The sequence below is a fragment of the Amblyomma americanum genome, chromosome 11, assembly GCF_052857255.1.
Source record: "Amblyomma americanum isolate KBUSLIRL-KWMA chromosome 11, ASM5285725v1, whole genome shotgun sequence".
Lineage (NCBI taxonomy): Eukaryota > Metazoa > Arthropoda > Arachnida > Ixodida > Ixodidae > Amblyomma > Amblyomma americanum.
The window spans coordinates 127,994,653-128,006,364 of NC_135507.1; the positions used below are offsets into that span (position 1 = coordinate 127,994,653).

The 11,712-nt window shown below is 50.8% G+C and overlaps 2 non-coding genes across 2 annotated transcripts; both read left to right on the forward strand.

Annotated features, from left to right (window-relative positions):
• The first annotated feature begins 4,790 nt into the window (after positions 1 to 4,790).
• Positions 4,791 to 6,560, forward strand: LOC144111586 (small subunit ribosomal RNA). Its single transcript, XR_013310112.1, has one exon. It is a non-coding gene; the product is annotated as a small subunit ribosomal RNA (ribosomal RNA).
• Positions 6,561 to 8,117: 1,557 nt separating this feature from the next.
• Positions 8,118 to 8,268, forward strand: LOC144111684 (5.8S ribosomal RNA). The gene has a single exon (XR_013310142.1). It is a non-coding gene; the product is annotated as a 5.8S ribosomal RNA (ribosomal RNA).
• The last annotated feature ends 3,444 nt before the right edge of the window (positions 8,269 to 11,712 follow it).

An 11,712-nucleotide genomic window follows, 5' to 3' on the forward strand; every position in this document is an offset into this window, starting at 1 on the left:
TGGAACCCATCCCGATTTAATTCATCTTTCCCTATCTGCTTTTCGTAAGCGAGCGAAAAGTCACTTCCTGGGAAATGCACTATAGTTTTTTATTTTATTTTTCCTGTTTATATCTTTCGCACATTTGTTTTAATTTTCTTGGTAGGTACACAGTTAGTTTCTACACATATGTTGCATCTGTGTCGGCTCTTGCAATGCTCTGTTCTGATTCTAGAAAAAACAGCGCACACAGGACAGGGACCAAGGGAAGAACCGACGACACGAGCGCTTACTTACAACTGATTTTATTAAGCGGAAAGTGAACACTATATATAGGAAGGAAGTAGCTGATACAATCAGAGGCAGTCAACGTCAAAGAGGTGTAAATGGTCGATAAAATCGATAAAACCGTAAGGGGTGAAGATAAAACAAGGTAAAACTCAACAGATGACAAGCCATGGTGTAAAGAACCATAAAAACGCTAAGACACGTGAATAACACGTACAGTGCCATGAATAACAAAAAACCGAATACAATCAACAGGTGGAAGGCATGTGAAGGTGACAAGGATTTAAGCAGTGTGGACAAAATTTAACAACAGGCATGCGCTTGAAACGGATAACCAGGCACATAACTCACACATTCATCCGTTTTCTTTTTTCTTTTCTTGAGAGGTACGCCACTTCTTTTTCTGATAAAGCTACAGATGGCGCACTGATGCAGGTGTATTTATTGGATTTTATGTTGAAGGCTTCCATCACTTCCCTAGTTATTTGATCCGAGTGGCTTCCTATGATTTTGCAGTTTTCAAATTCAGGATGACAAGCACTGCAAATTCCTATGTGGGCTGCTATATGTCCTTTTACCCCCTTTTCCACATCTTTATTATGTTCCCGCAATCGGTCATTACTACATGTGCCCGTCTGACCAATATATTTGTCTCCGCAAGTTAAAGGTATTGAATAAATTACTTCCTTCTGACACGGTACGAATTGTTTACGATGTTTTTTGCTGCATGTTCTTGCTGTCTTGGAAGGAGGGTTAACGCGGTTGCAGATATTTGCAAGCTTTTCCGGAGCTGAAAAAACCACCTTCACCTTTGCTTTATTCATGACTTCTTTCAGATTATGGGACAGAGCGTGGAGATAAGGGATCACTGCGACTTTTTGTTTCTTTTTTTCTTTGTCTCTACCTCCTTCATTTATCCTTTCTTTTCCTTTCATCCGCTTTTGAAGCTTCTGGGCGACGGAGATGAACAGGTGATTGGGATAGCCTGCCCCTAATAACCTATTTGCGTTGTGTGTCAAAGCTGGAAAGCATGCTGTGAGGACATGACCTCTTGAGCGCGTTAGACATGCAAAGACTCGCGATTGCTCTCTTCACTAATTTCGAATGTGCTGAATGGTAATGAATCACCGGTTTCTTATTACGTGGTTCATTGCTCCAACTAATGTGATGGCCCTGGAATTCCAGCTTGATGTCAAGAAATCTGATAGTGCTGTCTACTGGCACCTCGTGAGTTACGATTAGAGGAAACATAGTCGAAGTGAAAGTATGCAAAATATTCTGAAGGTCTGAGTGGAACGCCTGCCTATGGCTATTTATGACCACGAGATAATCATCGACATACCGAAACGTCCTTATAACAGATGAGCTGGGAAGGATGGAAGCCAAGGTCCTGTCTGTAGACGCCAGAAAAATGTCACTGAGTATGGGTGCTAAACATGATCCTATGGTTATTCCAGATTTTTGGAGGTAAATGTGCTCGTTTCATGCACAGTAGGTTGAGGAGAGGTACCTTGAAAGTAACTCGAGAAAGCCTTGTACAGACATTTGCAGTGCTTGTCATCCTGAATTTGAAAACTGCAAAATCATAGGAAGCCACTCGGATCAAATAACTAGGGAAGCCTTCAACATAAAATCCAATAAATACACCTGCGTCACTGCGCCATCTGTAGTTTTATCAGAAAAAGAAGTGGCGTACCTCTCAAGAAAAGAAAAAGAAAACGGATGAATGTGTGAGTTATGTGCCTGGTTATCCGTTTCAAGCGCATGTCAGTTGTTAAATTTTGTTCACACTGCTTAAATCCTTGTCACCTTCAGATGCCTTTCACCTGTTGATTGTATTCGGTTTTTGTTATTCATGGCATTGTACGTGTTATTCACGTGTCGTAGCGTTTTTATGGTTCTTTACACCATGGCTTGTCATCTGTTGAGGTTTATCTTGTTTTATCTTCACCCCTTACGGTTTTATCGATTTTATCGGCCATTTACACCTCTTTGACGTTGACTGCCTCTGATTGTATCTGGTACTTCCTTCCTATATATAGTGTTCACTTTCCGCTTAATAAAATCAGTTGTAAGTCAGCGCTCGTGTCGTCGGTTCTTCCCTTGGTCCTTGTCCTGTGTGCGCTGTTTTTTCTAGAATGACTACCTACCAACTCGCCCAGTCTTCCACATTGGTCTGTTCTGATATTTTTTTGTTGTTTTTTTCTACGCACGCATTCAGTTTCTATAGTTAATGTTTGATTTGTCTTCTCTTGCACTGTCCTTTTCTGTGATTTTTTAGACGTGTTTTCTGAGTAATAAGAATGGAGTGAACGTTTATACTTGAAAGTTGTGCTCTACAAACATTGTGTTCATTATAACTTGTATCTGTGTGTGTATATAAGTGCTCCTTGCTGTTGCGTTCGAGTGGTGCATAGGGCCCAGTGAGGCGGATTGATTTTCGCCGTTGGTCTGCCCTCTGCACCAAGGCACCGTGTTGTCGGACTTTCGTGAATAAATAAAGAAAATCTAAAAAAATACGCGTTGCCCTCTAAACTACTCCAGCATCCGGAGACTTGGTGTGTTTCTCGCAAGCGAACTAATTGTGGTCAACAAATGTTAAGCTACAGGTTGCCGAAGTCACTAAATGACATTACTCGATGTGACATCGACGTGCTCACTTGTTTTTTTTGTTTTTTTGAGAAACCTGCCTGAGATGTTTTTGTGCGCCTCTATGTCTTTCTGTAATAAGCGGTGTACGGCGTTTTCTTTTTCTTTTACTGTTGCAATTGTATCTTTTTGGGTTTCTTGTTTTGGATTTGTTTTAACCCTGGTTCATTTATAAGCATTCACTTCCGCCCTGCTGCAGCCTCTGTAACGGCACTGTGGACGGTCAAGCTGACCCTGAGAAGCTTTTTCCCCTTGTATCTCTCACAACAATTGTATCTCCTTGTTTGTGGAAATAAATTCAAACTCAAACTCGTCCGCCTGCTTCTTCACTAGCCGAAGATAGAGGCGTTCAGGCGGTCTCGCCTGGGGCGGACGCGATAGAGTTCAAGTTTTTGCCGCTCTCCCGCAAATCGGAGGCGCACGACTTTTCCATCGCAGGATAGGTCTCGGAGCGGCAAATCGTTTGGTGCCACATTCGTCTCTCTCTTCTTGCACCATCGAAAGATACAAGCGATAAGCGCTCGCCCCTGCACAAAGGGTTCCTCGCCCCGGTAACGTTTGGGAATTTTTGGCGGCCGTATCAAGCCTCGGAGGCGTGCGAATTTGGCATCGGCTTACTTGGCGCGAAAGCGCGAAGCTTTTGCCACCCTCTTCGCCTCTGTGCTTTATATCTATCCGAAGATACGGGCGTTTAGGCTGTCTGGCTCGGGCAGTGTTCAACGACATTTACAAACTTCGCGTTCGTTTCGTTAGGCGGGGCCGTACAATTTTTACAACAGCGTGTAGCCCATGGAAAGACGAAGAATTTGATACCTTTTGCTCCGCTCTAGTGCGTCGCCCGGCGGAGTTATAGCAGTTCAAGGGAGGCCGCCCCGGCTGACCCGCGCAGATCTGGGTACTTATCGCTGCATATATAAGGGGGTCATACCGCCGCTGCAGACGCGGAGGCGTAGAGTGCGCGCTTCGTCGGCGAAGTCCGAAACGCGCCTCTCGACGCCCCGGAGGCGCATTTGTGCATTTGGCGACCTCGGCCCATGGAATTTGCACGAGTTCGCGCACGATTTGTGCGACGCTTGCCCCGAAAGCGTCTCGAGTACGGCGTTTAGCGCGGCGGCAAAGCCCACGAGTATGGATCGTGTGGTGCGCCGCGATGCCGGCCGCGCTGCCGCGCCCGCGATTTGGCCAGGTCCCGCGGCGGAACCGCGGTACCGACAGAGGGGCCGATAGCGCCACGGCAAAGTCCACGAGTTCGGCTCGCGCGGGGCGCCGCGAAACGCGCGCGCCGCGTTGCCGCCGATGGGTGCCGCACGATTTGCGCGGCTCTTGCGGCGAAGGCGCCTCGAGCACGGCGCCAAGCGCCACGGCAAAGTCCACGAGTTCGGCTCGCGCGGGGCGCCGCGATGCCGCCCGATGGGCGCGCACGATGGGCCCCACGGCATTCGTCTGCAGCCTCATCCGCGTCTGCGATAGGGGCTGGTTGTCGGACGACGCTGTTCCCACGTGTTACGAAGTGTGTTCCGTGCTACCCGGACTCGATTCCGTGCGACTGCGCCGAAGACGCGGGCGTGTCCCGTCGTCTGGCGGCTAGGCCGTCTCGGCTGCGCAGCAAGCGCCGTCCAGTGCCTGAACGCCGCGGCCCTAGCGGCCGCGTGCGCACTGGTGGGCGCGTTACAAATGCTTTGCCTAAGGACGCGTGCTCTTGCCGCGCGGTGATAACCGGGCCTTCGGGTCGGATGCCGCAGCGAGCTCGAACGATGTACGGGCAGCGAGAGCTGCCGCGAAAAAGATGCGCGTCGGGCGCCGAGGGGTGAGCGGGGCCACGATCGGCCGTGACAGGGCTCCCTTGAGGAGCGACAAGGGTTTGCCTATGCATCTACCTGGTTGATCCTGCCAGTAATCATATGCTTGTCTCAAAGATTAAGCCATGCATGTCTAAGTATATGCCGAAATAAGGCGAAACCGCGAATGGCTCATTAAATCAGTTATGGTTCCTTAGATCGTTTCTTTCTACTCGGACAACTGTGGCAATTCTAGAGCTAATACATGCATTGAGCCTGAAGGCCTTTGGCTGACGGGCGCTTTTATTAGACCAAGACCCATCGGGTTCTGCCCGTACTGTGTGGTGACTCTGGATAACTTTGTGCTGATCGCATGGCCATAAGCCGGCGACGTTTCTTTCAAGTGTCTGCCTTATCAACTTTCGATGGTAAGTTACTTGCCTACCATGGTTGTTACGGGTAACGGAGAATCAGGGTTCGATTCCGGAGAGGGAGCCTGAGAAACGGCTACCACATCCAAGGAAGGCAGCAGGCGCGCAGATTACCCACTCCCGGCACAGGGAGGTAGTGACGAAAAATAACAATACGGGACTCTTTTGAGGCCCCGTAATTGAAATGAGTACACTCTAAATCCTTTAACGAGGATCAATTGGAGGGCAAGTCTGGTGCCAGCAGCCGCGGTAATTCCAGCTCAAATAGCGTATACTAAAGCTGCTGCGGTTAAAAAGCTCGTAGTTGGATCTCAGTTCCAGACGAGTAGTGCATCTACCCGATGCGACGGCTCGGACTCGAGGAGGCCTGCGCTTTTACTTTGAAAAAATTAGAGTGCTCAACGCAGGTGAGTCGCCTGAATAAACTTGCATGGAATAATAGAACAAGACCCCGTTTCTGTTCTGTTGGTTTTTGGAATACGGGGTAATGATTAAAAGGGACAGACGGGGGCATTCGTATTGCGGCGCTAGAGGTGAAATTCTTGGACCGTCGCAAGACGAACTACTGCGAAAGCATTTGCCAACAATGTTTTCTTTGATCAAGAACGAAAGTCAGAGGTTCGAAGGCGATCAGATACCGCCCTAGTTCTGACCATAAACGATGCCAACCAGCGATCCGCCTGAGTTACTCAAATGACTCGGCGGGCAGCTTCCGGGAAACCAAAGTAGTTGGGTTCCGGGCGAAGTTTGGTTGCAAAGCTGAAACTTAAAGGAATTGACGGAAGGGCACCACCAGGAGTGGAGCCTGCGGCTTAATTTGACTCAACACGGGAAAACTTACCCGGCCCGGACACTGGGAGGATTGACAGATTGAGAGCTCTTTCTTGATTCGGTGGATGGTGGTGCATGGCCGTTCTTAGTTGGTGGAGCGATTTGTCTGGTTAATTCCGATAACGAACGAGACTCTAGCCTATTAAATAGGTGCGGGGTTCCCAGCACCTTACAACCTTCTTAGAGGGACAAGCGGCTCCTAGCCGCACGAAACAGAGCAATAACAGGTCTGTGATGCCCTTAGATGTCCGGGGCCGCACGCGCGCTACACTGAAGGAAGCAGCGTGTCTTTATCCCTGTCTGAAAAGACTGGGTAACCCGTGGAACTTCCTTCGTGATTGGGATAGGGGCTTGCAATTGTTCCCCTTGAACGAGAAATTCTCAGTAAGCGCGAGTCATAAGCTCGCGTTGATTACGTCCCTGCCCTTTGTACACACCGCCCATCGCTACTACCGATTGAATGATTTAGTGAGGTCTTCGGACCGATGTCCGGCGCGGCCTTTCGGTTTCGCCGGTTTATTGGAAAGATGACCAAACTTGATCATTTAGAGGAAGTAAAAGTCGTAACAAGGTTTCCGTAGGCGAACCTGCGGAAGGTTCATTACCGGATTGTGCTTGTCACACCCGGCGCCGCCCCCGCTTATAAGCGGGGGAAGGCCTCAACCGCGGAGTTGCGAGATTCTGATGCCGCATCTCTGCAAAAATTGTTACGCCCAGCGGAGGTCCGTCACCAAGGGAATGTCGGACGGACTGCTTCCGTGGGTTCGAACGGCGTAACGCACCAATCTGGTGGGCTTTCGGTCTTCCACACTCGTTGTCGGAGAGGCTCGAACGTAGCCGGTAGGCTGGCCGAGGGAAAAGGCCGGCCCGCTGCCAAGGGAACGGCGGCGGCTGCTGCGAAGTACGAAAGTAACCGCAGCTCGCTGGCTCTCGTTAGAGTTGCGACCGAGTCGGTAGGCCGGCCGAGGGAAAGGCCGGCCCGCCGCCAAGGGAACGGCGGCGGCTGCTGCGGAGTACGAGAGGAAACGCGGCTCGCTGGCTCATGAGAGTCGCGACGGAGTCGGTAGGCTGGCCGAGGGAAAGGCTTGCCCGCCGCCAAGGGAACAGCGGCGGCTGCTGCGGAGTACGAGAGGAAACGCGGCTCGCCGGCTCCGGAAAAGTAACTCTTCGCAACAACGCGCGGGCGGCGGGACGCGTGCGGCCCAGTACTTATAAGGAACGGCCGCTGCAAGAGGTCTCGCAGTGCGGGCGCGATGTCTGAAGCCGTGCCGGCGGGGCGAAAGGAGGCACAGGGAAAAAAGGGACGAGGGGTTATAATCCCGCATTTTGAACGCACCTGCGGCAGCGGGGTTCTCCTGCTGCTTCGTCCTTCCCAGCCTTCGAGTAGTCTGCCGGTGCGATACCGAAACGCCGTCCATGGCACTGTGGCCGGTGGACTCCTGTTGCGGGAGTAGTCTGACGAACGCCCGTCTGGCGGCTGTCCAAGTACGCGCTGCGTAGCCACGGCTAGGCGGTGCCTGTCTCTTAAGCGAAGCAATGATGTGGCGAAATGGTCGGATAGGGCGCAGCACGAGGGCGCACCCTTGGGGCGGCGGACTCGAGGGGCATTTCTGAGCTAAAGGTGACCCCTTCCCCAAAGAGGGCGCAGCGGTGGGCGGCAAAGAACCGTCCACACAGAGCTACCGCTGCTTGGGAGTCCGGGGGTGACGTCGCTGCGAACACAACGGCAGAACAAACGTGCTCGGGGAACGGCGCAAAAGCTCTGTGTTATTGCCCAATTGATGACGAAGTTACCGGTGTGCTTCCTGGTGAACCGATGGTCGTCGGACCCGTGCGACCGCTTAAACAAAACGGGCTGAACAGCAAACCGTGAAGAGCAAAAAAACGGCACCAGCGAAGACCGGAACTTGAGAGCGCCGTGCACGTCTGCCTTAGGGTTGCCAAATGCCTCGTCGTCTCTAGCGACGCGCAAGCCATTGTCGCACACAAGCTTCGAAGAGACCTTGCTCGCCTCGGCTTTGAGGCACCGCGCAAGCATGCCGAACGGACGGCTGCTGGAACGTGGAATTGTCGGACGAAACTGCAGTCGGGGAGGCCAGGGGAGGAGCCCGGTGCCTAAAACCCTGGTTGTACTGTACGGAATTGAACAAACCAAATGCACGACTCTAAGCGGTGGATCACTCGGTTCTCGGGTCGATGAAGAACGCAGCCAGCTGCGAGACGGTGTGAATTGCAGGACACACTGAGCACTGATTCTTCGAACGCACATTGCGCCCTTGGGTCTTCCCTTTGGTTCGTCTGTCTGAGGGTCGGATCATATATCAAGAGAGACGCCGGCGCCCGGGGATGGCGCGGCCGGCGACTCGTTTTTACCTTGTCGGCAAAGAGGACGGCTCTGTACGAAACGCCGAAGATCCCTCGAAAGACTTTGCGAAAGAGGAGAGTGGGTCGAACCCTTCAGCCGCGCTCCAAGCGGCCGAGTCGGGTCGCCTTGCGCAGACGACTTAACTCGGGACGGCGGCTGCTAGCCGTAGAGCGTCTGGCCTCCGAAGGCGACCGCCGCAGGAAGGGATTACCTGCAGGGAAAGCGCGGTCCCGACGGGAGACGAGGCCGTGTGGACGGGCGGCAAAGCGTTGCCCGCTGGCCCGCGTACGTGTAGCCGAACTGCTGCGAGAAACGCAGAGACGGGAGCGCCCTGTCCGGGCACGCCCGCGCGAGAAGGGGGCACGCTCGTGCGGGGTGCGTGGAGGCGACAGGTGCGCGGAAGCGTTTCGTGCGCGGCAGTTTCGGGCGAGGCGCAGAGGCGCGCCGTGGCGCGGTGACGAAGGGGTCCCCCCGGACCCGATGCAAAGGGACCGCCTCCTCGAACGGGCGCGAAGTCGAGTAAGGGTCGAACGGACGCGATCTCGTTGCGAGCGCAGTCCGCCGTCGGTCTAACCGCCGTATTCACAAACAACCCTCCACTCGACGCTGCGCCTCCACTCCTGGGAGTGGAGGAGAGCGCTCATCCTCGGGCCGAGGAGCAGTCGCGCTTCTTGAACACACCTCGGACATTCCTCCATCGAGGAGCTGGCCGAGTTGCCCTCCTCCACTCCAGTGCTTTCGAGGACGAGAAAGAAACTGCTGGTGTTGAGAGTATTGTAAATTCCTGCAAACAGAACACCACCTAATTGATAATATAGAAATCCTTTTGTCTATTTTAGCGGTAAACTGCAAGGTAAAAACAAATAAACTGCATATTTTTTGTTTTTCTATAAAAAAACGTGTACTTTTAGAAGAAATAACCAGTTTTCTTTACCTGTCTGGCAACTGCAGCAGTCGCAGCTGCCCGGCGCGGCATTTTTGTTACGGTCCCTCTTCCCTTTTTCCCCTTGCTCGCCGCGTGTTTCTCGTCTGTTGTGCTCCCGACTCGCTTCGTGCAGCTTTGTTGCAGTGTTTGTGCTTGCGCGTGTTCGACTGTTCGTGTGTGTTTAGGTGTTTTTGTATCTGCCCTTCCTTTTTTTTGCGTGCACAATGTTCGACCATGATGAGGTATCGGACTTCGATACGACACCGTCGGCATCTGCTTCGGACGCTTCCCAGCGCGCCAAGAAACGGCCCGCAGTTCCGCGGTTCATTTTCACCGCAGATGAACGCCTCGTGTTAAGAAACATAATGGCGAAGTATCGGGACGTTGTCGAAAACAAGCGAACAGACAACACCTCGAAAAAGTCTAAGGACGAAGCCTGGGCTCAACTTTGCGAAGAGTATAATAGCTTGGCCGGCACACGCACTGTGTGTGTAGCACAGCTACGGAAGCTGTGGGACAATATGAAGTGCCGCTGGAAGAAGAAGTCCGAAGAAAATAGGGAAATCTTTCGGACAGGTGAGCGAAACAGTTTTACATTCAAAAACTGTCCCATACATTTTCCTGCATGTTCGCACGTTTCATCTTCTGACATCATTTTAATCCTAACAATTTGACGTTATTTCTTACTAATGCGAAAAAATTATATGGTTACGTCACCTCAGCAAAACGTGTCCGCAAATTCTGTCCGCGCGATTATGTCGTTCTGTGGAGATAAATATGCAAAAGTTTGAGTTAGGCAGTGTGCGAATGAATCTTGAAATGGGAAAAGTTTTTTGATTAATTGTAATTAGTTAATTAGGTTGAAATAATGAAAATAAATGCTGTCTTTGAAGCAGGTTTTGTGTGACTGATTCGATGAAAAACGATGTAAATGCACGAGAAGGCTCACTTAGTATAAAAAACTGAAGTTAAAAAATAAAAACAAGTAATAAAAAACAAAAAGAAAAATTAACTGAAATAAAAACAATTTCTAGTAACGAAAACAAAATAAAAAGTTAAAATAACGGAGGGAGAAAGAGAGGAAAGGGAAAGGCTTTCGAATTTCCGCTCATAAGCAGATGTATGTGCAATCTTCTAATTTTTCTTAATGTGAAAAATCTTCGAACTACTTTTGAGCAATACATTGCTGGTTTGTGCTGTTCTGGTTAGCTTTTTTTTCAAACATTGCATGCTGCGTACAAAATACACCTCACTTCAGTGTGTTTCACTGCACGGATGGTGCTTTGGGAGATGCACAATTAAGAATTTTGGTGCAGGTGGTGGTACTCTCGAATGCCGGCCAATGAGTCCGGCTACGGAACTGGTTGGCGCAGTTGCTGACCATATGGCAACAAGACTGCCAAACCCATTTGACAGTGACGGAGCCCACGTAGGCGAGGCAGTGCTGTCCCTGCCACCTGCTGCACTATTAGAGGCCATGGTAAACGGCAACGAAACAAGCCAAGGTGACTTTTCCAGTAAATAAGGCTGCCCTCTTTAAATACTAGTTACAACTGTCACGGTTAGTTTTCCTCCTGCATCAAGTCCAAAACCTGCTCCTGGGCTGAGAAAGACTTTGTCGGGGGGGGGGGGGGGGGGCTATGGATTAATTTCAACTGCAAGGGATTCTTTAGCGCCCGCATTACATGCCGCATGCCGCATTAAACGGGCATTTACACATCTCGCACCTATCGATATGTGGCCGCAGCATCCCTGATTCAATCCGCAACTGGTGCTCAGCGATCGAGCGGCACTGCAGCAGACGTTAGTTATTTTCTGCTCGTTGTATGTGCATGTGCTCAAGCAAGCGGGGCCACATATTTATTAGTACTTCTTGACGGGCTCCTACTGGTTCCATTTTTCATGACGTCACATATATGTTGATAAGTTTATTTTTAGATGTCTACAATAGTCGTGACCATGTAAAGGATGTTTTTGGTTCTCTGTTATTGTCTGAATAGCCTCTATTCATGGTCTTTGTTCTTTGCGTGTCATATCACAGTAGTCTGTATGTAAGCATAAGAGTCCACCAATTTTGTCACAGCATTGCAGAGTTCTCATGAAGGCATTGTATGTATGCACATGTTTTTGCAGATGATGTTCCTGCACAGTCACCATTGCTGAACAGCCGACCCATAAACGAGGATGAACTTCCTGTTCAGGAAGAGTGCCTCAACGCAAGCAGACGAACAGTGGTCGTGCCAAATCAGAGCTCATCTGAAGGCATCCCACCAACACAAACTGCTCGCATGAGGGCAGGTGGCCCCCGTGTTGCTGCGGTAGAGCGGACGCTGGCTCCTGAACTAGCCGCCAGAATTAGGCTATTGAAGCTGAGGAGCGGCGCAAGGAAGAGCTGCACCAACTCGATGTGCAACTCCGCAGGAGCCAGCTGGCCGAGCAGTGGCTAAAAGTCAAAATGCAGCGCAA